This window comes from Anabrus simplex, chromosome 2, assembly GCF_040414725.1.
Source record: "Anabrus simplex isolate iqAnaSimp1 chromosome 2, ASM4041472v1, whole genome shotgun sequence".
NCBI classification, from domain to species: Eukaryota; Metazoa; Arthropoda; class Insecta; order Orthoptera; family Tettigoniidae; genus Anabrus; species Anabrus simplex.
Window position 1 is genome coordinate 377741594 of NC_090266.1, and position 26845 is coordinate 377768438.

Below are 26845 nucleotides of genomic sequence, written 5' to 3' on the forward strand. Positions count from 1 at the left end.
TGGTGCAGCCAGTGGCGGCTCATGAAAAAACCGTCCTACGTGCTACAAAAAACAAGCTAAATACGCTGTTTTAAATCTGCATATTGCCATGATGAACAACGCATATTTCAAACTTGGTAATAATAATAATAATAATAATAATAATAATAATAATAATAATAATAATAATAATACGACTTTTCTCACAATTTATAACTCAGAACAAACAAAAACAAGATTAATTTGGAAGCAGATGAATTATTCGACAACTGTCTACGAGATAAATAATTCATTCGAGAAATATTGTTTCTACTAACCTAATGGCGCAACTTACATCAGTGCAAATAGAATCGTGGGAATATAGATCCCCACTAAGAACACTAATTTAATTTCACTTTATATACACTGCAGTGGATAAATAATTTGATAAATCTCCGTATAAACTTTAGCACTAACACAATGACAAAAAACACGCACCAGTAATATAACCGCGAGATTAAAAACCACACAAAGCATCTGAAAGAGCTACCAACTGATTCATTGAGACCTCCCCTATTACCAGAGTAAATGTCCGGCTCCATGACTAAATGGTTAGCGCGCTGGCCTTTGGTCACAGGGATCCCGGGTTCGATTCCCGGCAGGGTCTGGAATTTTAACCATCATTGGGTGTATGTGTTGTCTTCATCATCATTTCATCCTCATCAAGACTCGCAGGTCGCCTACGGGCGTCAAATCAAAAGACCTGCATCTGGCGAGTCGAACATGTCCTCGGATACTTCCGGCACTAAAAGCCATACGCTATTTCATTTCAGCAGAGTAAATTACATTGTAATGTGGGATAACATTTAGGGTCAGTCAAAGGTTCTTTGACTCACCTACGAATTCCTTATTTTTGACACAAAAGGAAGATGGATATTTTAATAAGCATGTGTGAGATAGATTGCCTCCACTTACGCTTTACTTTCGAGCCCAGACAATGCTACTCTCTAGTGGCAGACTCGCTTACCACCTTCAACATCAAGGTAGCGGGAGACATCGAGTACTTCTACCCCCTTGCGGGAGAGGAAGTAACTATAGACGGGATCAGTGCAAGTTGATCCCAGTTTATGGTATACTTCGCCGGCTAGGGGGAGTGTTGCAAGCTTGGCTGTGCCTGTGTATTGCTTCCTTCAGGCTACAGGCAAGGGCTCACTTCACATGAGCACGAGCCTTGTTCCCCGGGAGAACGGCGCTAGGTGTTCGACAGATCTCTTCCTGATTTTCACAAAACACAAATTCATATCGTACTAGAAACAACGAAAAGGCACCAGGATAATTGTACTGTACATGAATAATATTCCTTACAGTTCCAAGCTACGTGCTGGAGCCCGGTAGCACGTACTGACTGGCCGCAACTGGGTGCAGCTCTTTCCAGGCGCACCCCCAATGGAGGTGAGCTGCATGTACCATTTCTACCACATGCCAACACCCTTACCATTCTGAAATTTCTGGTCGTATCAGAAATCGAAGCCAGATACCTGAGGAAGGCAGCAAATAAGACTACCCATTATGCTGTGGTGGCGGACATCTAATTTGGTAAAAATATGTGTTACTGTGTAGGAAGGATACTGATTGGAAGGTGACAGGTGATTTAAATGAGACTATGGAGTGGGTATGTGGGAAACTGGGAGTGAGATTTCTAGGACCTAATGGGTGGTTAGGAGACAGGGATCTGCGCTCAGATGTCCTTCACTTAAACCTCAGTGGTACATATAAGTTAGGAAACTTGTTTAGAAGGGTTATAGGCGAGTACATTCAGGAAAACAGGGTGACCTAGGGAGTGGTCTTAAGTGAATAGGGACCTGGAAATCAAGTAGGGATGATATAAAAATGTTAGTGCTCAACTGTAGAAGCATTGTAAACAAAGGAACCAAATTAAGTAATTTAATAGATATATACTTACCAGATATTGTAATAGGAGTTGAATCATGGCTGAGAAATGATATAATGGATGCAGAAATATTCTCATGGAACTGTAGTGTGTATCGTAGAGATAGAATAGGAATGGTAGGAGGGTGAGTATTCATTCTGGTGAAAGAAGAATTTGTAAGCTACGAAAAAGTTAAGGTTGAAAAACATGAAATTCTGGGTGTAAGGCTCATCTCTAAAAATAATAGGCAACTTGATGTTCTTGGACTGTACAGACCGGGAAAGGGTAGTGCTGACGCTGATTCAGAATTATTTGATAAGATAATTAGCTTTGTGGGAAACGATAAGGAAAGGAATGTGATTGTAGTGGGTGATCTCAATTTATCAAATGTCAATTGGGAAGGTAATGCAAACGACAGGAAGCATGAAAAAAATGGCAAATAAGTTAACATGAGAAGGGCGCCTAGTTCAGAAAGTGATGGAACCAAGTAGAGGGAAGAATATTTTAGATGTGGTGCTGATAAAACCAGATAAGCTCTATAGAGAAACCGAAGTAATAGATGGTATGAGTGATCATGAAGTTGTTTTTGTCATATTTAAAAATAAAAGTGAAAGAAAGGAAGGTATTAAAATTAGGACTATTAGGCAGTACCATATGGCTGATAAAACAGGCATGAGGGAGTTTTTAAAAAGTAACTATGGTCGCTGGAAAATGGTAAATGAAAATGTAAACAGACTCTCATATACTTAGCATACTCTCGTGTGCCGAAGTACCGACCGAAATATGTAACGTTTAGAGATTTTAAAAAGATGAATTTAATACAACTGAGACAAGATGCACAACTCTGCCCCTGGTATGACACAATGATGAAGAGTGACATTGATGAGAAAGTGGATATGTTTAATTCCCATTTACATGAATTGTACAACAAACACGCACCAAAGCGTTCTGTGAGAGTAACACATCCACCCTGCCCTCGGCTGACTACTGATGTTAAGACCATGATGAAAGAACGAGACGCACTACACCGACGCTATAAGCAGACTCAACTAGCTGACGTACATGAGCAGTACCGTGATCTTCGAAACCGAATTAAGCTTGTAATTCGTAATAAGAAATTTAATTATTTCCAGCATTTAAACAAAAACATTAACACTGGTTCCACATGGCGACAACTTCGGTCACTGGGTATTGGCAAACCACTTTCGAAGCATACTGATCCCAAGGTGTCCCTTGATGAATTAAATACATATTTCTCCATGGAACGTCTCACTCCTGACACAACGACAGTACAAAACACCATTGACAATATATTAAGCCAACAATCCCCAGTCCATCCTGTATTTGAATTTGATACAGTTACAGAGCATGAAGTGAGAAGGGAAGTTATTTCAATTAAATCTCACGCAACTGGAGCTGATGAAAATCCCATTTCATTCGTGACTTACATAATCGACATAATATTGCCCATTTTTACGCATTTACTTAATACCTGCCTTACTTCAGGCAAAATCCCAATTAAATGGAAAGATGCACTCATTGTGCCTGTCCCAAAAAACTCTCCTGCAAACAATACATCTGACTACCGACCTGTCTGCATCCTCACAGCACTTTCTAAGGTACTGGAGAAGATAATGCATAAACAAATTGTTAAATACTTGGGAAAACATTCTGTACTTGATCCCTTACAGTCTGGTTCTAAGAAAGGACACAGTACTGCAACAACACTAATCAAAATCACGGATGATATTAGACGGGCTATGAACGAACAAAAACTGACTATACTTATCCTTCTAGACTTTAGCAGTGCGTTTGACACTGTAAATATAGACATATTGTTAGCTAAGTTACCAAAATTTCACATGGCTCATTCTGCTATTCAGCTCTTGGGCTCATACCTCAAAAACAGACAACAGTGATTTGTATCAAACATGAAGACTACAGAATGGAGGACTAAGCTATCTGGTGTTCCCCAAGGGTATATTCTTGGACCTCTTTTATCTATATTAATGACATTTCTCCTCATCTGAATTACTGCAACTATCATCTTTATGCTGACAATCTTCAAATATACTCACACTTTAAAGTCCCCAACACTGACAAAGCAATCCACCATATGAACTCAACCTTAAATTCAATTAGCTCATATGCTAAAGAGAACTGCCTATTAATTAACCCGAAGAAAATGCAAGCAATGATAATAAGACAATTTAGACTTTTAAATACACTAAACATCATACAACAGCCTAACCTCATGCTCTGTGGTGAAATTATACCTTTTCAGAAGTCTGAAAAAAACCTAGGCGTTATCATGAATGACACATTAAACTGGAATGACCATATAACAAGTGTCTGCAGAAAAGGATATGCATCTCTTCACCCCCTAAAAATGAAACAATCCTTTCTTCCACACAGTATGAAAATAAAACTTATTCAAACTCTCATTTTTCCAATAATTTATTACTGTGATGTCGTATTAACCGATGCAACTGCTGAACAAACTATGAAACTTCAAAGGGCAATGAACTCTTGCATATGATTTATATTTTCTTTGAACTTTAGGACACATATCTCCCCCTATTATGAGAAGCTATCCTGGCTGAAAATCGATCAACTAAGAAATTTACATACTGCGACACTAATTTTTCGACTTCTGAAAGAATCTAGACCTGAATACCTATCCTCACATTTTAACTTCCTCTCATCTATCCATGGACATAATACCAGATCGACTTCTACCCTTATGATACCAGTTAATCATTCATCTGTATACAGCCACTCTTTCCAAGTGTCTGGGGCAAGGCTATGGAACACACTCCCTGTCACTATACGTAATAGCACTTCATCAGTCTCATTCAAACGGTCTTGTCGAGATTTCCACTTAAATACATGATCAGCTAGTATGAATGTTAGTGTGTATGATTGCAAGTGTGATTTAGAACTACTGTTAGGTGATGTAGATGTAGATAAGGTAGATAATATTAATCATTAAAATAACAATTATAATCTGTTATAATATTACTCCATAAATTTAGGTAATGCTATGCTGTTAATGCTGTTTTCCCAAATTATGTGATTATGAACAGTATTTAGTGGTTAAGTGTAAGAGAGGGCCGTGAGCCCTAACTTCGCCACATACAAAGGCATGACATAAATAAATAAGTAAATAAATAAATAAATAAATAAATAAATAAATAAATAAATAAATAAATAAATAAATAAATAAATTTAATTAATTAATTAATTAATTGTTGAGGAATGTGAAAATAGGTTTGTACCTTTAAAGGTGCTAAGGAATGGTAAAAATCCACTTTATTATAACAGAGAAGTGAAGAGACTAAGAGGGAGGTGCAGGTTGGAACAAAATAGAGTTATAAATGGTTGTGGAAGTAAGGAGAAATTGAAGGAACTTACTAGGAAATTGAATCTAGCAAAGAAGTCAGCTAAGGATAACATGATGGCAAGCACAACTGTTGGCCATACAAATTTTAGTGAAAAATGGAAGGGTATGTATAGGTACTTTAAGGCAGAAACAGGTTCAAAGAAGGACATTCCAGGAATCATTAATGATCAAGGGAAGTGTGTATGCGAGGATCTTCAAAAGGCAGAAGTATTCAGTCAGCAGTATGTAAAGATTGTTGGTTACAAGGATAATGTCCAGATAGGCGATGTGAGTAACACTAAAGACGTATTAAAATTTACCTATGATAACAATGACATTAAGAGTAAGATACAAAAGTTGAAAACTAGAAAAGCAGCTGGAATTGATAAGATTTCTGGGGATATACTAAAGGCAATGGGTTGGGATATAGTACCATATCTGAAATACATATTTCATTAATGTTTGGTTGAAGGAGCTATGCCAAATGAATGGAGAGTTGCTATAGTAGCCCCTGTGCATAAAGGAAAGGGTGATAGGCATAAAGCTGAAAATTACAGGCCAGTCAGTTTGACATGCATTGCATGTAAGCTTTAGGAAAGCATTCTTTCTGATTATATTAGACATGTTTGTGAAATTAATAACTGGTTTGACAGAAGGCAGTTCAGTTTGGGTTTAGGAAAGGTTATTCACCTGATGCTCAACTTGTAGGATTTCAGCAAGATATAGCAGATATCCTGGATTCAGGAGGCCAAATGGACTGTATTGTGATTGACCTATGTAAGGCATTTGATAGGGTAGATCATGGAAGACTACTGGCAAAAATGAGTGCTATTGGACTAAAAAAGACTGAATGGGTGGCTGTATTTCTAGAAAATAGAACTCAGAGAATTAGAGTAGGCGAAGCTTTATCCGACCCTGTAATAATTAAGAGGGGAATTCCTCAAGGCAGTATTATTGGACCTTTATGTTTTCTTATATATATATCAATGATATGTGTAAAGAAGTGGAATCAGAGATAAGCCTGTTTGCATATGATGTTATTTTGTACAGAGTAATAAATAAGTTACAAGATTGTAAGCGGCTGCAGGGTGACCTCAATAGTGTTGTGAAATGGATGGTGGGCAATGGTATGATGATAAACGGGGTTAAAAGTCAGGTTGTGAGTTTCACAAATAGGAAAAGTCCTCTCAGTTTTAATTACTTCATTGATGGGGTGAAAGTTCCTTTTGGGGATCATTGTAGGTACCTAGGTGTTAATATAAGAAAAGACCTTCATTTGGGTAATCACATTAATATGATTGTTAATAAAGGGTGCATATGGTTATGAGGGTATTTAGGGGTTGTAGTAAGGATGTGAAGGAGAGGGCGTATAAGTCTCTGGTAAGACCCCAACTAGAGTATGGTTCCAGTGTATGGGACCCTCACCAGGATTACTTGATTCAAGAACTGGAAAAAATCCAAAGAAAAGCAGCTTGATTTGTTCTGGGTGATTTCTGACAAAAGAGTAGCCTTAAAAAAATGTTGCAAAGTTTGGGCTGGGAAGACTTGGGAGAAAGGAGATGAGCTGCTCAATTAAGTGGTATGTTCTGAGCTGTCAGTGGAGAGATGGCATGGGAGGACATCAGTGGATGATTAAGTATGAGTGGTGTCTTTAAAAGTAGGAAAGATCACAATATGAAGATAAAGTCAGAATTCAAGAGGACAAATTGTGGCAAATATTTGTTTATAAGAAGGGGAGTTAGGGATTGGAATAACTTACCAAGGGAGATGTTCAATAATTTTCCCATTTCTTTGCAACCATTTAAGAAAAGGCTAGGAAAACAACAGATAGGAAATCTGCCACCTGGGCGACTGCCCTAAATGCAGATCAGTAGTGACTGATTGATGGATTGATTGATTGATTGATTGATTGATTGATTGATTGATTGATTGATTGATTGATTGATTGATTGATTGATTGATTGATTGATTGATTGATTGATTGATTGATTGATTGATTGATTGAAAAGTGATGTGCGGGCAAGACACCCATAGCATCCCTATGAGAGGGGATGAAGTATGATGATAAGTAAAAACGACCAATATTAGTTTCAATTCCATAGTCTCAGGGTCGCTGAGATGAACTGTGACACTCTGGATGCCCTTTAAATCAAATGTTTTCCCCTATCAGAATGGGAATAAAAGGGGTAAAAATGAAAGTGTCCAAAATGACAGAGTATATTTAAGTTTAGATTTTGTTTGCTATTTCCTTTTACCGATACAGATAGGTCTTATGGCGGCGATGGCACAAGAAAGGCCTAGGAATGGGAAGGAAGCGGCTGTGGCCTGGTGTGAAAATGGTAAACAACTGAAAACCATCTTCAGAGCTGCCGACAGTGGAGTTCAAACGCACTATCTCCCGGATGCGAGCTCATATCTGCATGCTGCTAACCATATGGCCAACTTGCCCGGTATGACAAAGTTTACAGATGTATGTGTGTACTGGTACTGTGTGTGTTCCAACACAGCTCTCAAACAAGCTGGGTTGATGACCTAGGATGTTAGGCCCCTTTAAACATCACGCATCATCAAACAAATTTGGTAGGCTACACATAAGACTTACTATCTGGAATGAAAGTACTGTTGGACAAGACACCCCTAGGGACAGGGTTGGAAAGTACCAGTAGGGAAAATACAAGAATAGTAGAAAACGGCCAATATTAATGCAAAATCTGTGGTTATGGTGTCGCTGAAGTTAATAGGAACACTGCAGATATCTTTTAAGTCCAAGTTCAGTTGCCATAAGCATGGGGGTGAGAAGGTGTGAAATTAAAGATAAAATAATGTACCGGTAACTTATTTCATACAATTTATTTAAAAACGATGTGCATTAATAAATTTAGAAAATAAATAAATGTTTAAAAAACATCCAACGGTTAATTAAGAAACGCGGGCAAAACCGCAGGTACATGCTAAAAATACCGGTACCGGTAATGATGACGACTCTATTGGTTTTACGTCCCATTAACTACTTTCACGGCTTTCGGAGATGGCGAGGTGACGCAGTTTTGTCCCGCAGAATTTATTTCACGTGCCAGTAAATACCGACACGAGGATGACGTATTTGACCCGTGAGTGCCATAACTTTACAAAGCATTACAAATAGGCCGGAAGGATTAGTAACACAAGCCACCACCAGGTAGCGTACGACAGTTGACTGTCGTACAGGGTCAGGGAGTAAAGAATTCTTTACGCCCTGTACAGGGTACAGTGTGGTCAATTCCGACGCCATGACACTTTTAAACTCCGCTCGCCACTTCATAATATGTTTCTTCTGCAAAGGTTGGTTACAAAATCTCGGATACATCCTAGGTGTCAATGACGTCATCTTCCATACTTCAACCAATCACCGTTATAGTACCGCATAAGCAATGGTCTATGGCGTCTAAAACGGTACCGTATTTTTCGTTGGGCAGGCTGGTGGGAACCTGGCAAGCGTATTGAACACATCTCCGTACCACAATAATATATTGGTGAGAATAGCAGAATTTAAAGTGCGGTGCCTAACATGTCATGTAAAAATCCTTGCGGTAACTCTTTATAAATTTCTTTCCATGTAGGCCTATTAGGTAGGCCTATGTCATGATCCACAAAAAATGTCGCACCCTTGTTGTTAATGAAGGGCAATTGATTGTATAGTGTGTATATAGGCCTATCACAACATCATAAACAGAAACTGTGACCGTATCCTCAAAATTTTAACAAGTTCTTATAGACTACCCCCAACCTACCGGTATTCAATAATGAATGTACCGTACGGTAATTGAGTCCATTTGATTTAATGCATAGCACATTATACAAAACCATCCGAACAAAATATTACGATTAAAAATTACGGTAACCTATATTATAATATGTGCCATCATGCATTTCCATTATGATATTGGTCACGACACAATCTAACTCTTGATTAATTCAGTACGGTACCAATGTCGTCAAAACATCGTATTCTCACTCTCAGACATGGACGAAAGAAATGTTTTATACCGCAATATTGCATTTTCAGATTAGTTTACAAGGTCTTCATGCAACATTACCAACATCGTATTTTATGAACGGGAGGGAAACGATATTTAATCCGTTATAAATTAATGGTACGCGGCAAAAGCTCACAATGAGCTGTTTTTATCAACATCGCATTTTATGAACATAAGGTAAACGATACGGTATTCAATCCATAATAAATTAAAGGTACACGATAAAAGACACAATCAGCTGCTTTGTATCAGTAATGGCTACGGTACGTTACCGAATCCCTCGTACAACACCAACAACCCTTCCCCCAATTAAAACAACAGCCGAAGCATGATGAATAGAAATGCCGAACGTTACCCCCACCACTATCACCTCTAAAGCGCCCCAGAGACACTATTGGATTGATAGATAATAAATGATGGCTTATTTTCTCTTAGAATTCGCATTTGTAAACTCTCTGTTGTTATCAACAAAGCGGTATCTAAACTCCTGGGTTGTTAATATTCCTTGCATAGCGATTGTTGGTTTGGGAACAGTCTCGAGTTGGAAGTAAGAAAAGTTATCCGTTGTCAAATATGATTTAATTGGAACCGTGAGTTGTTGTTCATAACATTTAAGCTGCGGTACGTATTGTACGTACCAAGAAATCGAAGTTTTCGGAATGGCTGATGAAGAACATTTGAAAAAAGAAGATAGTTTCGTAAATTTACGATACGAAGCCGAAAGAATATTGTATCATCAAAGTCTGAATGTGCTGTTAGTTTTTACAAAGGCATCTGAGATATTATTAGTTGATGTGAACACAGGGTGTATTTTATGTAAAAGCCATGTATTCGGTAAGTTGCTTCCAGTTTTAGTAGCCTAGTAGCCTATGACCTAATTAATACATGTTTAATTTTAAAGGCCCGCATTACTGACGTTTTCTAGGTTTTCTATTGTGTGAATGCTACTAGTTACGGGACTTCCGTAGATTAGTAAACAGTGTGTTAGTTTAATGTTGATTTAGATTCTTACTATGCTCTCTCTTCTAATTAATGAAGACACATACCATAATTAAAATATTGGGACAGCACTATAGCCTATGTAATAGTTTCTGAAATGGGAGTGTTGTTTAGCAGCATGCAGGTTAACTGTTAAGCACTTACAATACTTGTTTTACTGTGAGAAGCTGATCTACCATAAGTTATTCTGGTATTTGCCATCAATATTAATAACTTGTTGAGATCTTTCCCATGTGTGCCTAATATACATTCTTCATTATGCTAAAATTTCCTTCCAGTAGTCTACCAATCTTCTTGCTGTAAATGGGAAAGTGATTCAGTACATGAGCCACAAAACGAAACAAAAATGCTCTGGTGCTCAATGTACTATTAGACTGAATAAAGAGCTGTGATGTTTTAATCAGGCGTCGAGAGAGATGTACTTAAAATTTTCATTATGGCCGCAAGTACTCACTTGGACCATCATACATACCGCACCTTTTAACTAAATTAATAGTGATCCCAGTGTGAAAATCCCGTCAAGTTTCATAGCGCAACGGAACAGATATCTCCTGCTATCTTTCGAGCTCCTGAAACTTCTGCTGTGGGACCGAGCACTGTCCAACGTAAGAAGGACATGCCCCCTTCTGAGACATAACTCATATTAAGATTAAGAACAAGATTACCGGTACTGGAGACTTAAGGACCTTATCCTCTAATGCCCACCCCATTGAGGGATGGAGATTATATCCTGGCCAGTGTGATTAATAGTTTAAATTTGCAATACTACAAACAGAAATACAGTACCTACTAGTTAGAAACATCATAAGAAAATAGCTCCTAAGGCCTCAGTAGGCTGACAGGCCAAAATCTCTCACTGTTACTGGGCCTACCCAGCACTTCTTGCGATACATCTGTGAGCCCACCTAGGGTTACCCAATGAGGAGCCAAAGGTCGTCAAAAACAAATTGCATTATCCTGCAAATCAGCTTTACCTGCCATGGAGGTTTCTTAAGTTCAATAATTGAGGTAGTATTGATTGCATCACTCAGTTTTCCAATATGAACACCTACATCAGGGTTGTTTTACATCTATTGGGAAATTTTAACTAAAAGTGCTGACGTACGCGGTGTTCATCTCACAGAATTGTTACGTATTGCTTTGTGAGTCTAAGTTTTATGTTGACAGGGAGAAGGATTATGTTTTATCTTGGGATCATATGTCCATACTGTATCATGCGTCAAATCAAATCAAAATCACTTTATTTGCAAATGGGGGTGCCCACCTGGGGGGCAGAGGTTACAAAAATACATTATCATCGAGCACTATATTTTAAATTTTAAAAAAAGAAAATTTCCTAAAATAGAGTAATATACAATTTACACTCACAATTTTTCTATTAAACACACAGCTCATCCTTAATAAATTTATGTTATTTACAAAATTCTACTCATATCTTCTGCACCTAAAGACATAATCAACTAATATACAGTATGAAGAATCACTTAAAATAATACTAAACAACTATTATAAGATTTAAATTTATATTACTTCTTTTTAACCCATTTTGGTACAATAACATGAAGTGTAGGAATGTTCTCTAACGTGTCTTTTCTCCATTGCTCTTTATTGTTTTCCTGAATATCTGTATGGACTTTGGAAAAGGATCAAACACTTCCCCTGGTAAACTGTTCCACTCCTTCAGGCCCTTCCCAATGAATGAAAATTTACCCCAGTTTCTTGTACTAAGATCCCATCTAATTTTATAATTTGGTCAGCTCTGCCAATATAATTATTTTCCAACTAAAGCCTCTCATGGATTTCCCCCAATGCTTCCTCTCCTGTATAGGCTCTGAATAATCCTATAAGTCTAGTTTCCTCCCTTCTTTTTACTTAAAGCTTCCCACCCAAGTTTCTTTAACATTGCTGATACACTACTTTTCTCCTGAAATCCTCTGTTACAAATCATGCTACTTTCCACTGAACACAATCTATTTTTTAATTAGGTATTTGTGGTGATAATTCCAAACAATTTTTGATATTACAATAATGGATGAACCATATTTAAGTAACATTTTTCTTTTAATTGCTTGTTGCCAGTGGCGGCTCGTGGATATCAGCAGTGGGGGGCGCGCCTTAGTTTCATAATTCCATAATATATCTCAAGTTCTTCAAACCATGTTATCAAGATACACACTTCGAACACTATACGATGCAATGCATATGCAATTTATTATTATTATTATTATTATTATTATTATTATTATTATTATTATTATTATTATTATTATTATTATTATTATTATTATTAACATTTGCCTGTTCTTGTCCACGATCGAATTGTGTTTACGAATAGTTTCGCTGTGGTGATCACTCAAACAAGACACGACATTGACTTTACCAAGCATTTCAGAGTCCATGGTACTATTGATATCACCCCTGTTGTGATCCATTTATTTCCTTTCCTACTAGAACGGGAGAATAGCAGGCAAGGAATGCAGTAAAAGGTTTCTGAGATATCACTTCCACATATCCGCGGGTTCTTGTTATATACGTCAGGAGAATTAATTTGTCTTTGAAAAGCCCTATTTTCATTTTCCTTGGTCTCCGGTTTTTGCAACGAGAAGTCTGGTGTCGGCCTACCACACTCCTTCAGTTCGACTTTCTTTTCGATAGAAAGAGAAGAAAACGTTAGTTCTTTAATATGTTCGACGGTAATCATACTGTACGAAACGCAAACATAATACTACGCCTACATATAAATCACAAACTTTCTCCTAATTTCACCTCGTCACAGTCACCTCACGAGATCATTCATCAACACAAAGCTAAACATCGCGCTCTCCTAAAAATTACAAGACTATTTTAAATATATACCGGCACACTTAACTCAGGTAAGTGCCTCAGTAAAACAGTTCCTAGTTTTAGGAGAGAAATTGCACAAACTGACCCCTGTTAAATTGAAATCAAATCGGCAATGTTTCGGGTAGGTTGGCTCCAACGGTAGGCCGCGGCCGAAACGCGCCGGAATCTCCGTTAGAACAGCACATCTCTACTATGCATCTGATTGGCTCCCTCAAGGCCAGTCAAGCGAGACTCGGGAGTGTTTGGTCCGCTATGAGAGAGCGCCCTCCTGCGCAGGGCCAGCAGCGCATCGGGCCGCAGTACAGTGTAACTCGCGCCCTTGGTAATAATCTTATAGTAAAATATTTCCCTTGTTAACGTTTAAGATTAAAATTCCCTATAATGGAACCCCGTGGGAGGCGCGCGCCTTAGCGCCTCCCAAACGAGCCGCCACTGCTTGTTGCATCCTTTAAGTGGCCTCATTATGACATGTAACAATCTGTATTCTTTCCCAGCAATGCCATGAATATGGCCCTTCCAGTGCAAATTACTTTCAAACCTCACAACTGAGTATTTGCATTTGCCATCTTTTGTTTCATTTACCTCACCCAAAGTATACCGGTAATTAAATTCAGTTTTTAAGCTAGTATTTGTAAATGTTGCAGCAGTTTATTTGGCTGCATTAACCTTCATGTTATTCTCTTTAACTCACTGCTGGACACAGTCAAGGTCCCTTTGTAATTCTGAACAATCCTCTATGTTATTTATATTCCTAGAAATAATTATTTCATGTGCATACAATCTTATTTTTGACATTATATTGTTCCCAAAATCGCCTGCATATGTTGAAATGTTCTTATCGAATGCATAACCCTTTTGCCCAGTCCTATTCCCTCCAGTTCCTTATAAATATTCCATGTTCCACTCTGTCAAGAGCTTTGGAAAGCAGCAGAGGCTGCTGGCGTGGCGACTGGTGGAGAGGCACTACTTTTTCGCAAATTTACGTTCTTATTAAACACACACAATAAACAAATGCATACTCGGATACACATCATACGGTATTAAATACTTCATCGTTACTCACCTACTTCACTGTCACCTTCTACATTTTATGAGGAAATGTGGAACGAAATGTTGGTGTCCATTTGAAGAAGGTGGCGATCCAGACTCTTACCTCACCTAAGTATCTTCAACTGTTTAAATGTACAGTAACTACTGACACTAAAGTATCTTAAACTATTTAAATGTACCTACTGGAACTGAAGTCTATCTGAAATTTGTACACAGCGCTATATACCATCAACCTACCATTGTATGGCCGCGTAGTCCTTAAGTCCATTCAAATTACTGTACCGACTTATAGGCCTACTACTGAGTCTACAGGATGAATGAAGTACAGTCTACTCAACCTGGCCATACAAATAAAGAATATGGTTGGGGCTTGTTCGATGATGGCTGTGTTATTCCTTTATTTAAACACGAATTCCATTCTTCTATGCCACAAATCCACAAACTTAGAAATGACTTTAACTTCAAAGTCAGGCATATCATAAATGAGGTCTTTTGCAATAGAAATCATTGCCAGAGCAGAGAGTAGTTCTTCAGTCATTGCGTTGCATAGAAATTTCTTAATACAAGCCAGTGTCGAGAAACAGTGCTCTGCTTTGGCTGTGGATTTGGGTGCTGTCACAATTATCCTGGGAAGCTTAAGCATTTCTTTGAACGTTGACTTGAGATTATTTTCTAAAATAAAAGTGAGGAGTTGTAGAGCTCCTTTGACGTGCCTGAAATCTATCCGTTCATTTTCTGGAAAGTTTGTAGAGAAGTTGTCTAATGAATTGGAGTACAGTAGTGTTGCAGCTTCAATATACCCAGTAAATGCAAATCTATCATGCACCTGGTTCACTACAATGTCACAGACTTCTTTTGTTGCAATGGTCCTTGTGTTGCTTACTCCACATCTTTTATTGGAATTATTGTTGTGCATGAGATCACATGCAATTGTACCTATTTCTTCACATTGTTGTGTTACACGCTTTGCAAAACCAGAAGAAGTTTTTTATTTGGACTGAATCTGTTTTGCGTTCTTGTAGCTGATTGTACAGAATGTCAACATGCAGCATTATTTTGTGAAAAACAGACAACCAGAACATGAATTTGGTATCCTCAAGAGCACGGTGCAGTTCACTGGCTTCATTTACACTAATAAAGGTTTTACCTTCTTCTACTATTATGCGAAAACACTCAATCAGTTTCTCTCTATTCTCATAACATACATTCACCATACAAATGGTGCAGCTGCAGTGAGTAATGATTGTCCGAGGGAGTTTAGTATTCATTATTAGACAAATTGGAAAAAAATTGGAATTTCAGACAGCTTACAGAAAAATAATTTCACTTAGGGATTGTTTGAACAAGCCTTCTGCATTGTCAAATTTAGTTGGTGTCCATAGCAATGAATGAAATGTGCATTAGGGTAGTATACTTTCAGTTTTGCCTGCACACCCCCTGTACTTCCGCTAATTAGGCTGGTTTCATCATAATCTTGACAAATAAGTTTATGTGGTGTGTCCCTTAACATGGGATTAATTTCCTAAAACAGACATTGATTCAATGCATCTGCTGTCCTGTCGGGTGTATTCATGAACCCCCAAAAACCTTTCATGCACGCGACACTCTAATGCGTATCGAAAAACAATATCCAAATGACACACATTCAGTCAAGAAGCTCGTTCCGAATGGTTTTCAACGTACGTTTAAATACAGAAACATTGCCAGGTGTTCTTTCATAGCAATGTCTATTTCTGCTGTAAAATGAATGTGACCTTTGAAAAATCCATGATTTAGAGACTTTTCTGTCTCATCATGGCAACGGAGTGCCACTTCAAATACGCCACAACATTTTATGTGCTGTATAATTCTGCACAATATGTGCCAATTTTTCTTAACCTAATCATTATGTTTGTTAATGGATTTTCGATAACCAGAATCCAGTTGTGGGACTATATTAACTTTCCCTAGTGCAGCTAATTCCATGCATGGATTGATATATTGGGAGGAACTTTCGTGCTTTTTAATTTTTTCTTTCAAGTGCTCTAGTTCTGTTACTCCGGTTTTCGTCCATGTCAGGTCATGTCCGAATAACATGCACGGGAAACAGAAAAATGTATTCCTTGAATCACAGCCACATAACCACTTGTGTTCGGTATACACCCTTTGCTGGAATCTACGTCAATATTCGCGCCCTTTATACTGTCTGACTTGTTCTAGTTGTAAATGAGGTGTTGGTTGACCGAGTGTCTTTATCTCCTTCTTTTCCGTTAGTGACAGTTGAGAAAAAGGTATATGCAAAATATTACTCACAGAATTCATTGTACATAGCCTACAGGTTAGTCATACCTGTGTAATATACGTTATGTGACTCTTCGTAGAGATTTTATATATCTGCACACAACACACTACAGATTTACTTTTAACGACAGCACACTAAATATTACGAGATAGGATACTGACGAATGAAATATAGCATATTTATCGGACCGCAGATGATAGACTTGTAACACGAATTAGAAACAAATGTTCTGCTGGGCGCTATAATCCTTTGCATATTTTCGGAATCATAACCGACAGCCTTTGGCAATGACCCAATTTCCCATTCAGTGCATGTTAAGAATTAGTTAGTTCTACGCATGCATGAACGAAAATTACCTAAGAAAGAGTCAACGGCTAAGGGCACAGCGTCAGCATCTCCGGCCAGCAAAGAGCCTGCCAGATGAAGCAAACTACGTGTCTGATGAAAACACTGATGCACTAGCAGCATGCAACTCGTAATAGCAAAACTGAATGCGTCATCATTCAAATTGCCATTATTTGTAAAACCATGCATTGACAGTTACTTAGCTGGAGGGGCATGTGACCCTCTGCCATTTAAAGGGAGCTGCTACTGTTTGAAAAGTCTATGGCAATGCAATTCAACTGGCCACCTGTATCCAACTGATCTGATATGTCCTGCTGAAATCCCACCAGTTGTGCCTTGCATTTACAATATCCCTTTTTGGTAATTACCCTCATGAAGTATGCCATTCATGTAATTCTCTTTTGCTTCCATTTTCACTCAGCTGTTTTCTAGTTTCTCTCATCTCTTTACCTTATTTGATTTTCCTACTTTCCTTTTCAATTTTCTTATTTCCCTGGTATAATAAATAGGGTCTGATGTCATTTTACCCTTCTTAATAGGTACAAATCTCTTCTCTCCTTCCAATATGATTGCTTTAAAGTTTTCCCAAAGTGTATCCACATTACTCCTTTCACTTATTCAACAACTGAATTGTCATTTAAGTCCCCAATTCATCAACTATAGTTTTTCTGTACAATTTCTTGTCTTGTGCGATGCTCTTATTAGGCCTTTTTGGTAACAGTCCTTCATCCATTATTACAGCCCTATGGTCACCTATTCCTTCAGTTACCTCAGTTTTATCAACAATTGTCTGTGGTTTAACCAAGAATACATCTAGTAATTTAATGAGTTGAATTGGTGCTTGAACTACTTGTGTAAATTGTCCTCACCAGAGGCTTTACCAGATTTAGTGTCACTGATCGCTATGTTTATTTTTTTCCACGCTAGATGGTAAGGAGTGTGCCACCGGGGAACTACTTTTCAGGAGTTTCAGTTCTTTCTTTAAGTTCTTAGTAAGTTTCTTCTTTGTTTTGCTTTTGGAAGTCAATACCAGACGAGAAGCATCTTGTTTGGATGGGTTTCTGATGTCATCCATCCAGTTGCTTTTCCGTCTCCAAGTTTCTTTAGGAGAGACCATGCTTATCGAGTCGATTTAGTGAAGTCTAGAGAGCTAAATTTATCTTCCCATTTTTGCCTCCTGGCGCATCTAGGCTTTATAGAAGCTGGTCAGCAATTTCATGGTCACTGCTCTCAATAAATTGTTGGTAAAGGTTTTCACTTTCCTCATTCCATACAGGGATGTATTCCCTATGAAACCCTCTAGGGATATGTTTCATTGCTGCTGACATCACAGCTCCTACGAATCTTTCATAAGAGTCATGTGTAGGTGGTATCTGACCTACGCATCTATCAAGTTCTTCTGCGAAGCCAGGCCAATCAGCCTTATTGAAATTCCAGCGTGGTCGAGGGCTAGATGTGATCAGAGGGATTTGGATGCCAATTTTGTATAATACAGGGCTGTGCTGGCTATGAGGGGAGTCATTAAGCACTTGTCGAGTAGTTGGTAGAGATTTGTTTCCTATATCTCTGGACACAAAGCACAGATCAGGACAATACCCCCCGTTTCCAGGCTGCTGATTTGAACGTGTCTCGGTCTTTGGCATCAAGGACGTGAAGGAGGTTGTTTCTTTCCATCCATTCCAGTACTGCTTCCCCATTATCATTATTAGTTCTGTATTTCCAGTCCTGGTGGTGGATGTTGAAATCACCAATGTAGACTGCTGCATGTGGTCAAAAGTTTACAACATGGTTGGGCCACTTATAATTTGGAGGTTTGTCGATATTTGAGACCTCCGTGTCACCTATTCTGATGACAAGGGGGTGGATGTCCTCCTCGGTGCTAGTAGATAGAATAAAGGCATTATCCACAGTGTTTCGCACGTATGTAGCATTACCATAGGCATGATGATAGGTTGCTCCCAGAAGATCATAACCCAGAATTTTTCCTCTAGCTTGCAGCTGCTGCTCATCAGTGCAATGTGTTTCCTGTATGACTGCCAGGTCTACTTCATGAGAAAGTAGCATTTAAAACAAGGCTTCACTTTTAGCATGAATAATATCTTCAGTGTTTAGTTGACATACACGAAGGACAGGTCCCAGGTTCCTGGTAGTTGTCTGGCCCCTAGAAGGGCCTTTGGAAAATTCATTTGTGTTCATTGTAATTCTGTGCTGTATCTAGACCAGGAGGTAAAACGTTACGTCTGGTCACCTGTTTGGCGTTGCTTCCTTAGCAGCACCCAGGGGTCACGTGTAGGGTACTTTCAGGTTAAACCTATGGATGTGAGCAATGCTGGACACCAGTTATTCATATGCATACCACGCTTTGTAAAATCTGTCTAACTAATTTACATTAGTCTACCATTTTAACATTATTAAAATGCTTAATGATATTAATCAATGTTTGTTAGTTTTGTCAATTTCTTTATTCACACAAGGCCATTCGGGAAGATAATGCGTATGGGGTTAATTTCATAACTAACACTTTTGTTGAATTTAAGAACGATGGGGTATATCAGATGTTTAATATCAGTGTCGACATCATTTCCATAAACATCATTAGAACCTGCATACAAAATCACACAGTCGTGTTCTTCAGTTTTTCACAGTTTTGGCAAATACTTGCCATTATCACAGAAGTAGGACCCCCAGGATCACTAACTTGAATTGCCCAGACACTATATTCCCAATTATTTTTTGCGGCAAGTCCTCTGCCATGGCTGTTACAAAAATATGCAGTGAAGGCACTACTTGTTAATTTTCATTAAACTATTTTCACTAGGTCTGGATCATTCTTGGCTATTACACGTTCACAGAAAGCATAGGTACAGTACGTGATACATTTAGTGACACTTTGGCTCCACATTGCTGAATTGGTAGACCTCGTTTATCTTCTAGATTCATATTAACAAACTTTGACGCACAAACTATGAATCGATATGCATGACCATGGGACATCTGATGTACACTTTACGTACTAGTACTGTTGTAGTTTATACAGCAAAGCCAAGGTGATATTTCTGAGAATTCATGCTAGGAAGAATATACACATTGAGAAATATTATATAATGTGTGTGTGACATGGTTGTTGGCTTAATATAATAAAGGTTTAGAAAATACATAACGATCGATCATACTATCCATTCAATTCAGATTTCATTTCCATTTAGTTGGCAACCAGAACCAGCGTAGCTCCCTCCTTACTCCTCACACTGTAACGCGAAGTATCACTGAAAGTTTTGTGGACTGTATTAGTGGAGGTAGAGGGTTGTCTTGAAAGTAACTTGAGTAGTTGATAGCGTACGCAAACAGACCGGGAATGATCACTATGAGCTGTAACACTGGAACTCATATTTCTAAGAATAAGTCATTTTAGAAATAGGTTTAGAAATAAAAACACTTATCATTTACTGTATGGTTTAGAGGGTAATTGAGGAAGATATCTTAGCTGAATCACCATGTTTAAGTACAATGCACTGTAGAATTGAACCAAATCCTTATGAACAGGTACGAACATTGATAACAGGAGCACTTTTGAAAAGTGTCATTTTTCAGGAAAGTAGGAGTGACGGGAATTAGAAGCTGAATAGACAACAAATATTACCTGGGTCTGGGTGATACAGCAGGGGAGTAGCGTAAAGATCTATACTTAAAAAAATTTAGCTAAGCAATTGTACGTTTTTGGTGCTCTCTATGAGAGCGAATTTCGACAGAGAAGTAAAGATGGCAGTTCACCAACTTAAGTGTGGTAACAACTGGTTTTTGAGATTTTGATTCAATACTATAGAATAAAACTTTCACCAGAGGAATAATTACACATGTATTACTATTGAATACCAGTATTGGAAGATTATACAATAAAAAGGTCTTGCTCTTTCACTACACAGTAATAAAATAAACAGACACTAGACAGAACTACACAGACTGGTTGACATGGCCCTGTACGAATCGGTTAGCTGTGACAAATGACATTTATGTGTATTTACACCAGTTATTTTTTCAATAATGAAAGTAAACCATAAGGTGATAAGGTTTGTATAAATTGTTTTTATGTCATTCTTATAATTTCTAGTTTCAGGCAGCGATAATGAAATAAAAATATGCCTTTATCTCCACATAGTTGGGAGAGGCATCCAAAGTTTATCTAAAATATCTCTACTGATGCATTTGAAGGTGACAGACTCATTAACAGAGAGAGAAAGCAGCATTTAGATAAGGAACACCTGGTTAGCCTTCAGCATTTTTCGGAGTTAGAACCCTATTTCCAATAATGTAAAAAGATCAAGATTTGAACCTAAATAATCACAATCAATAATCAGTCATTTTCTGCCAGCAGTTCGTAATTTGACGTCATGGAAATAATGCGAACATCAATCAAATATTAATTTCAGTGACTTGAAATGCCAGACTGAGTAGCTCAGAGAATAGAGTGCTGGTCTTCAGAGTTCAGGTTGGCGGGTTCGATCCCGGCTCATTTCGGTGTTATTTGATGGTGTTCAAATATGGTATGTCAGCCTCTTGTCCATAGATGAATTGGCATGTGAAGGAACTACTGCGGGAAAAGATGTTGGTACCTCGTCACCTCCGTAAGATGTAAACATATTTAGTCAGACTAAAAATCAGTAACATATTTATTCTGATTCAAGAGACTGATTTTGAGCATCAGCTAGATTAAGTAGATTTAAAAATATAGAAGGTAAAACTATATTTTCTGATTACTCATATAAATTATTCCTATAGACTTTCAACTGCATTAGAGAAAATTATACATTCTCCTATTCTTTAGTATCTTCATGAGTCTAATGGTCTCTTGCAATGAGCTAGAATGAGGATTATAAAGTGGCTATTGGACCGCCATATTTGAATCAACTTGAACGCCACGTCCGTCTTATTGTAAGCGATCAAATCATGTGGGTGTGGTGATGAAGCAAGTACAGAGGCTGCGGGAATAAGTATATTTTCACAGTTTTCTTAATTAAGGAAACACTCAAAGATGCATAATGTCTGTTTAAAAGGACATTAAAAATACAAGATACAGGCCACATACTTACATATTGTATAGAGAAAGAAAATTAATGCATTTCCAGTAATTACACAAGTCAAAATACATTGCCAATAAACAAAACAAGCCCTACTTACAGAGAATGAAAGTATAGAACAGAAAACCTTGAACAAAATAATATAACAACATTGAGAAATAATTCATATAACTTTAATAATAATAATAATAATAATAATAATAATAATAATAATAATAATAATAATAATAACAATAATAATAATAATAATAACAACAACAACAACAACAACAACAATAATAATAATAATAATAATAATAATAATAATAATAATAATAATAATAATAATAATAATAATAATAATAATGTAGGGAACAACACCGTAAATAAAATTCTTGCAGTAAAATACTTAGGAGAACGGATCACAGCAAGCGAGAGCGAATCTTTGTCCATAGACACCAGGTGCACCAAGTTCCTGTAAAAGTGTCTACACCCCCAAGTACTGCTCCAAGAACCTAAACCTGAAGCACTACACCTCAGTAATAAGACCATCTGTACTCTATGCCTCTTAGTGCCTCTTGATGAATTGAAACCGTCCACTCAGCAGTGGCGGTGCATGCATTTCGTCACTGGGGGTTCAACAGAAGGAAAAATCCCCCCCCTAATTATCTCCTCTCCCCCCCTGTCACCTGTGCCATGACTAAGTTCAGATAATGGGCATAACCGTGCACATAATGTGCATGCCTAAAATCTTCCCTGATGAGAACTTGCACTCTGAATGGTGAACACTCATTACATTTGCTCCATCGTAACCTTGTGAAATCAACTTATCTCTATTATCCACAACTTCGCTCAAAGGAAATTTTAAACACTCTGCTATTGCCTTAGCATCATGACTAGAGGGTGGAGGAAACCCCAGAATCTTTCAACTGGTTTACCGTTGGGAAGAATGATAACAAATTGTGCTGTAGTTGATATATCACCGAGCTTGATAGCTGCAGTCGCTTAAGTGCGGCCAGTATCCAGTATTCGGGAGATAGTAGGTTCGAACTCCACTGTCGGCAGTCCTGGAAATGGTTTTCCGTGGTTGTCCATTTTCACACCAGGCAAATGCTGGGGCTGTACCTTAATTAAGGCCACGGCCACTTCCTTCCCACTCCTAGCCATTTCCTGTCCCATCGTCACCATAAGACCTATCTGTGTTGGTGTGACGTAAAGCAACTAGCAAAAAAAAAAGTTGATATATCGGTGGTCTCATCTGCGATTACCGAAATGAAGTGCGCTGTGGTGATTTCTTTTCTTTTTTCTCATGACAGATTTCATACATGCACAAAAGCAAATCATTCTGAATGCCTTTGAAAACAGTAGCTTTGGACAGATGGTCTCTTAATGCAACTTCAATTTCAGAACTAAAATTGACGAGGCCTCGAAATATGCCAGGATTCGATGATTCACTTGTCTCATCATGCCCGCGCAATGCCATCTCAAAGGCGCCACAGAACTTTACACAGCACATAACGAATTTTCCATACTTGGTCGTTGTCTCTTTCCACAGACTGCCTGTAAGCACAGTCAAATTACTGACGGTTATCGTGTCTTCCCAGGAAATTGAATTGTAACTGAGCGAGCATATGAGATTTAGAACTTCTGGGTTTCTTTATTATTATTTTTGGACAAATATCCTATATCTACCACTCCGACTTTGGTCCAAGTCCCTTCGCTTTCATCACTCACGAATCATAAAAAAGGAAAACAAATCAACATGTTAGTAATTTTGCACCCACAGATCCACTCGATTCTTTTATACCGTATAAATCCATTCTGAATTTACGCACGATTTCATTACTTTTACTTTTAGGATGCCTCGTTATATCAAGATCAGGCATTGGGCATCCGGCATCCGGCATCTTTAATCTTAATCTTAAGTTTACGCTCAAGAGAGAGAGAGAGAAGAAAAGTTCGTCTTCTTAAGTATCAAACCTTTCCCGGGAACAAAAATTATAAACACAACTACAGTGCACAAAAATACACACACAAAGAAAATATTGTAACTTCTTTATGTCCTAAAAATTAAGTGCAGAAAAACACAGGCTTGCACAGCGTACCATAATATTACAAATTATGATAATTATTGCAAACTGTTGTAAACACTATCATCACACTTGAAAAACAGAGTAAACTTTAAGGATGTATGTTCGGAATGTTGGTAATTTAATTTTAAGAACTCCTGTGGCTAGGCAATTAGCGTTTTCTTTGGTATTACATTCCTGCTACTCTTTGCCTCAGTGGTTTCTAAGTTAATTTTCTCTCCAAAAAGTAATTATTCCAAAGAAGGCAAATGAACAGATGTTTAGTAAATATTGATGTATTTGGAAAAAGACATCAATTGGAATTTGGCAGTTTAATGTGACTGCTGGCAGTAATGATGTTCTTTAACACTAGCGCTAATTATGTGCACTATTTTCTGCTACGCAGTTGAATTCCTGTAAAGGCAACAGATGGCAGGCACATACTTACCCCAACACAAGGTCAGTCTACACAGACCTTGCCCGAACACCCCGGACAACATGACTAGAGGGAGCGGCATATTGCGCATGCCTAAACCACGGATATCTATTTCTGCGATATCCTGGTCTTGTCTACGTGCCGGCCGATGTCCCACCCGCACCTCGCCACTCCCTTCGCCCAGGTACGGACAGAGAAATCGCCTTCCAAGGGGGTTCTTTCCAGACAAGTATCCAGCCACGGAACGTGCGCAGTTCACATGAATTGAAAGCCAGTACGAGTATATTACGGATGGATGGGCTAAGCAAGAGCTTCAAGATTGACAAGGGGGTTATGAATATTAAGTAGTTGAATAAAATTTGATATAAGCTGGAGGTTCATTGCTCCATTGCACTATATCAGAAACCGCCACTGCCACTCAGGAAACTACAGTAGAACTTAAAGAGAGGAAGATCTTGAGGAGGATACTAGGACCCATAAGAGAGGAGGATGGCACTTACAGGATCAGAAAAATGTGACTGACATTCTATGGGCACATGAGCTGCCTGAATCCCTGTAGGCTCAACAACAGAATCCTCACAGTGACAAGTAGGGGAAGGGTTTCCAAGACCAAGTGGGCCACCTCAGTAAAATCAGACCTAGAGGAACTACAGATCCCATTAGTCACCATAGAGAACTGATCTTAGTACTGACAGGCCATCCTACAGGCAGTCTTCCCACTGTCCCTCACAAGCAAAAAGAGTACAGGGACCCCTAGACCTAAGTTGACAGATGGAAGGAAGCAGGCACACAGCCAGAAGATGAAAGCGTACTGGGCCAAGAAAAAGCAGAAGACCTTAGCTAAGAGTTGGGAATAATCCTGTGGTCCCTAGTAGGCAACAACGAACCAATAATAATAATTTTAACGGTAATTTCATGGATCACAGAGCAGTAAGAAGCTTCTGGCTTGAAAGAGCGGACAGGGAATTAACTAAAGCATAAGTTTGCACAACTCATATACACATACATTATCGTTATAGGCTGTTATGCCTTTCAGCATTCAGTCTGCAAGACTCTGTGAATTTACTAAATGTCACCACAATCCTCTGTTAGCAACTAGTGCTGTGGCCCCATTTAGTTCTATACCTCTTACCTTTAAATCGTTAGAAACTGAGTCTAACCATCGTCATCTTGGTCTCCCTCTACTTCTCTTACCCTCCATAACAGAGTCCATTATTCTCCTAGGTAACATATCCTTCTCCATTCGCTTCACATGTCCCCACCACTGAAGCTGGTTTATGCATACAGCTTTATCCATAGAGTTCACGGCTAAATTAGCATTTATCTCCTCATTCCGAGTACCCTCTGCCATTGTTCCAACCTGTTTGTACCAGCAGTCATTCTTGCTACTTTCATGTCTGTTACTTCTAACTTATGAATAATATATCCTGTGTCCACCCACCTTTCACTCCTGTAAAACAAAGTTGGTCTGAAAACAGACCTATGTAAAAATAGTTTCGTCCAGGAGCTGACTTCCTTCTTACAGAATACTGTTGATCACAACTGCGAGCTCACTGCATTAATTTTACTACACCTTGATTCAATCTCCCTTACTATATTAACATCCTGGGAGAACACACAACCTAAATACTTGAAATTATCTACCTGTTCCAGCTTTGTATCACCAATCTGACATTCACTTCTGTTGAATTTGTTACCTACTGACATCAATTTAGTCTCCGAAAGGCTAATTTTCATACCATACCGGTACTCATTACACCTATTTTCATGTTCCAAGATATTAGACTGCAGGCTTTCAGCACAATCTGCCATTAAGACCAAGTCGGCAGTATAGGCCAGACTGCTTGCTACATTTTTACCTAACTGAATCCCTCCAAGGCACTTTATACCTTTCAGCAGATGATCCATGTAAACTACAATCAGCAAAGGTGATAGATTACAGCCTTGTCTAACACCAGTAAGTACCCTGAACCAATGAGATAGCTCGATAGTTGTCACAATCCTTCCTGTTCCCTTGCATATAGATGGGTGAAATTTCTGCTTTTTTCCAATCTGAAGGTACCTTACCAACACTCCATGCTAATCTTACTACTGTATGAAGCCATTTCATCCCTGCCTTCCCACTCTACCTCACTATTTCAGGTCTAATTTCATCTATTCTAACTGCTTTATGACAATGGTGTTTATTTAACCCTTTCCCGCCCATATTAAAATGCATGTTTTCCCCAGAATTAAAGCAATTCTTTTCAGCCATCATTATGATAATGCAGATATTTATAAAAATGTATATTGTACAAAAACTAATGAACAATTAAATCGAAAATGTTTTCATCAAATATAAGGGAGAAATACTCTAATGCTGTACTAGCCATAGGAAGAGAATGGCAAGGTCCTGCCTCTTCAGTAAAGTCTGCCGGTTCGACGTAAGACAATGTATTTGTCCACTGAAAGTTAGGCCTGCAATCTATGTCATCACACATG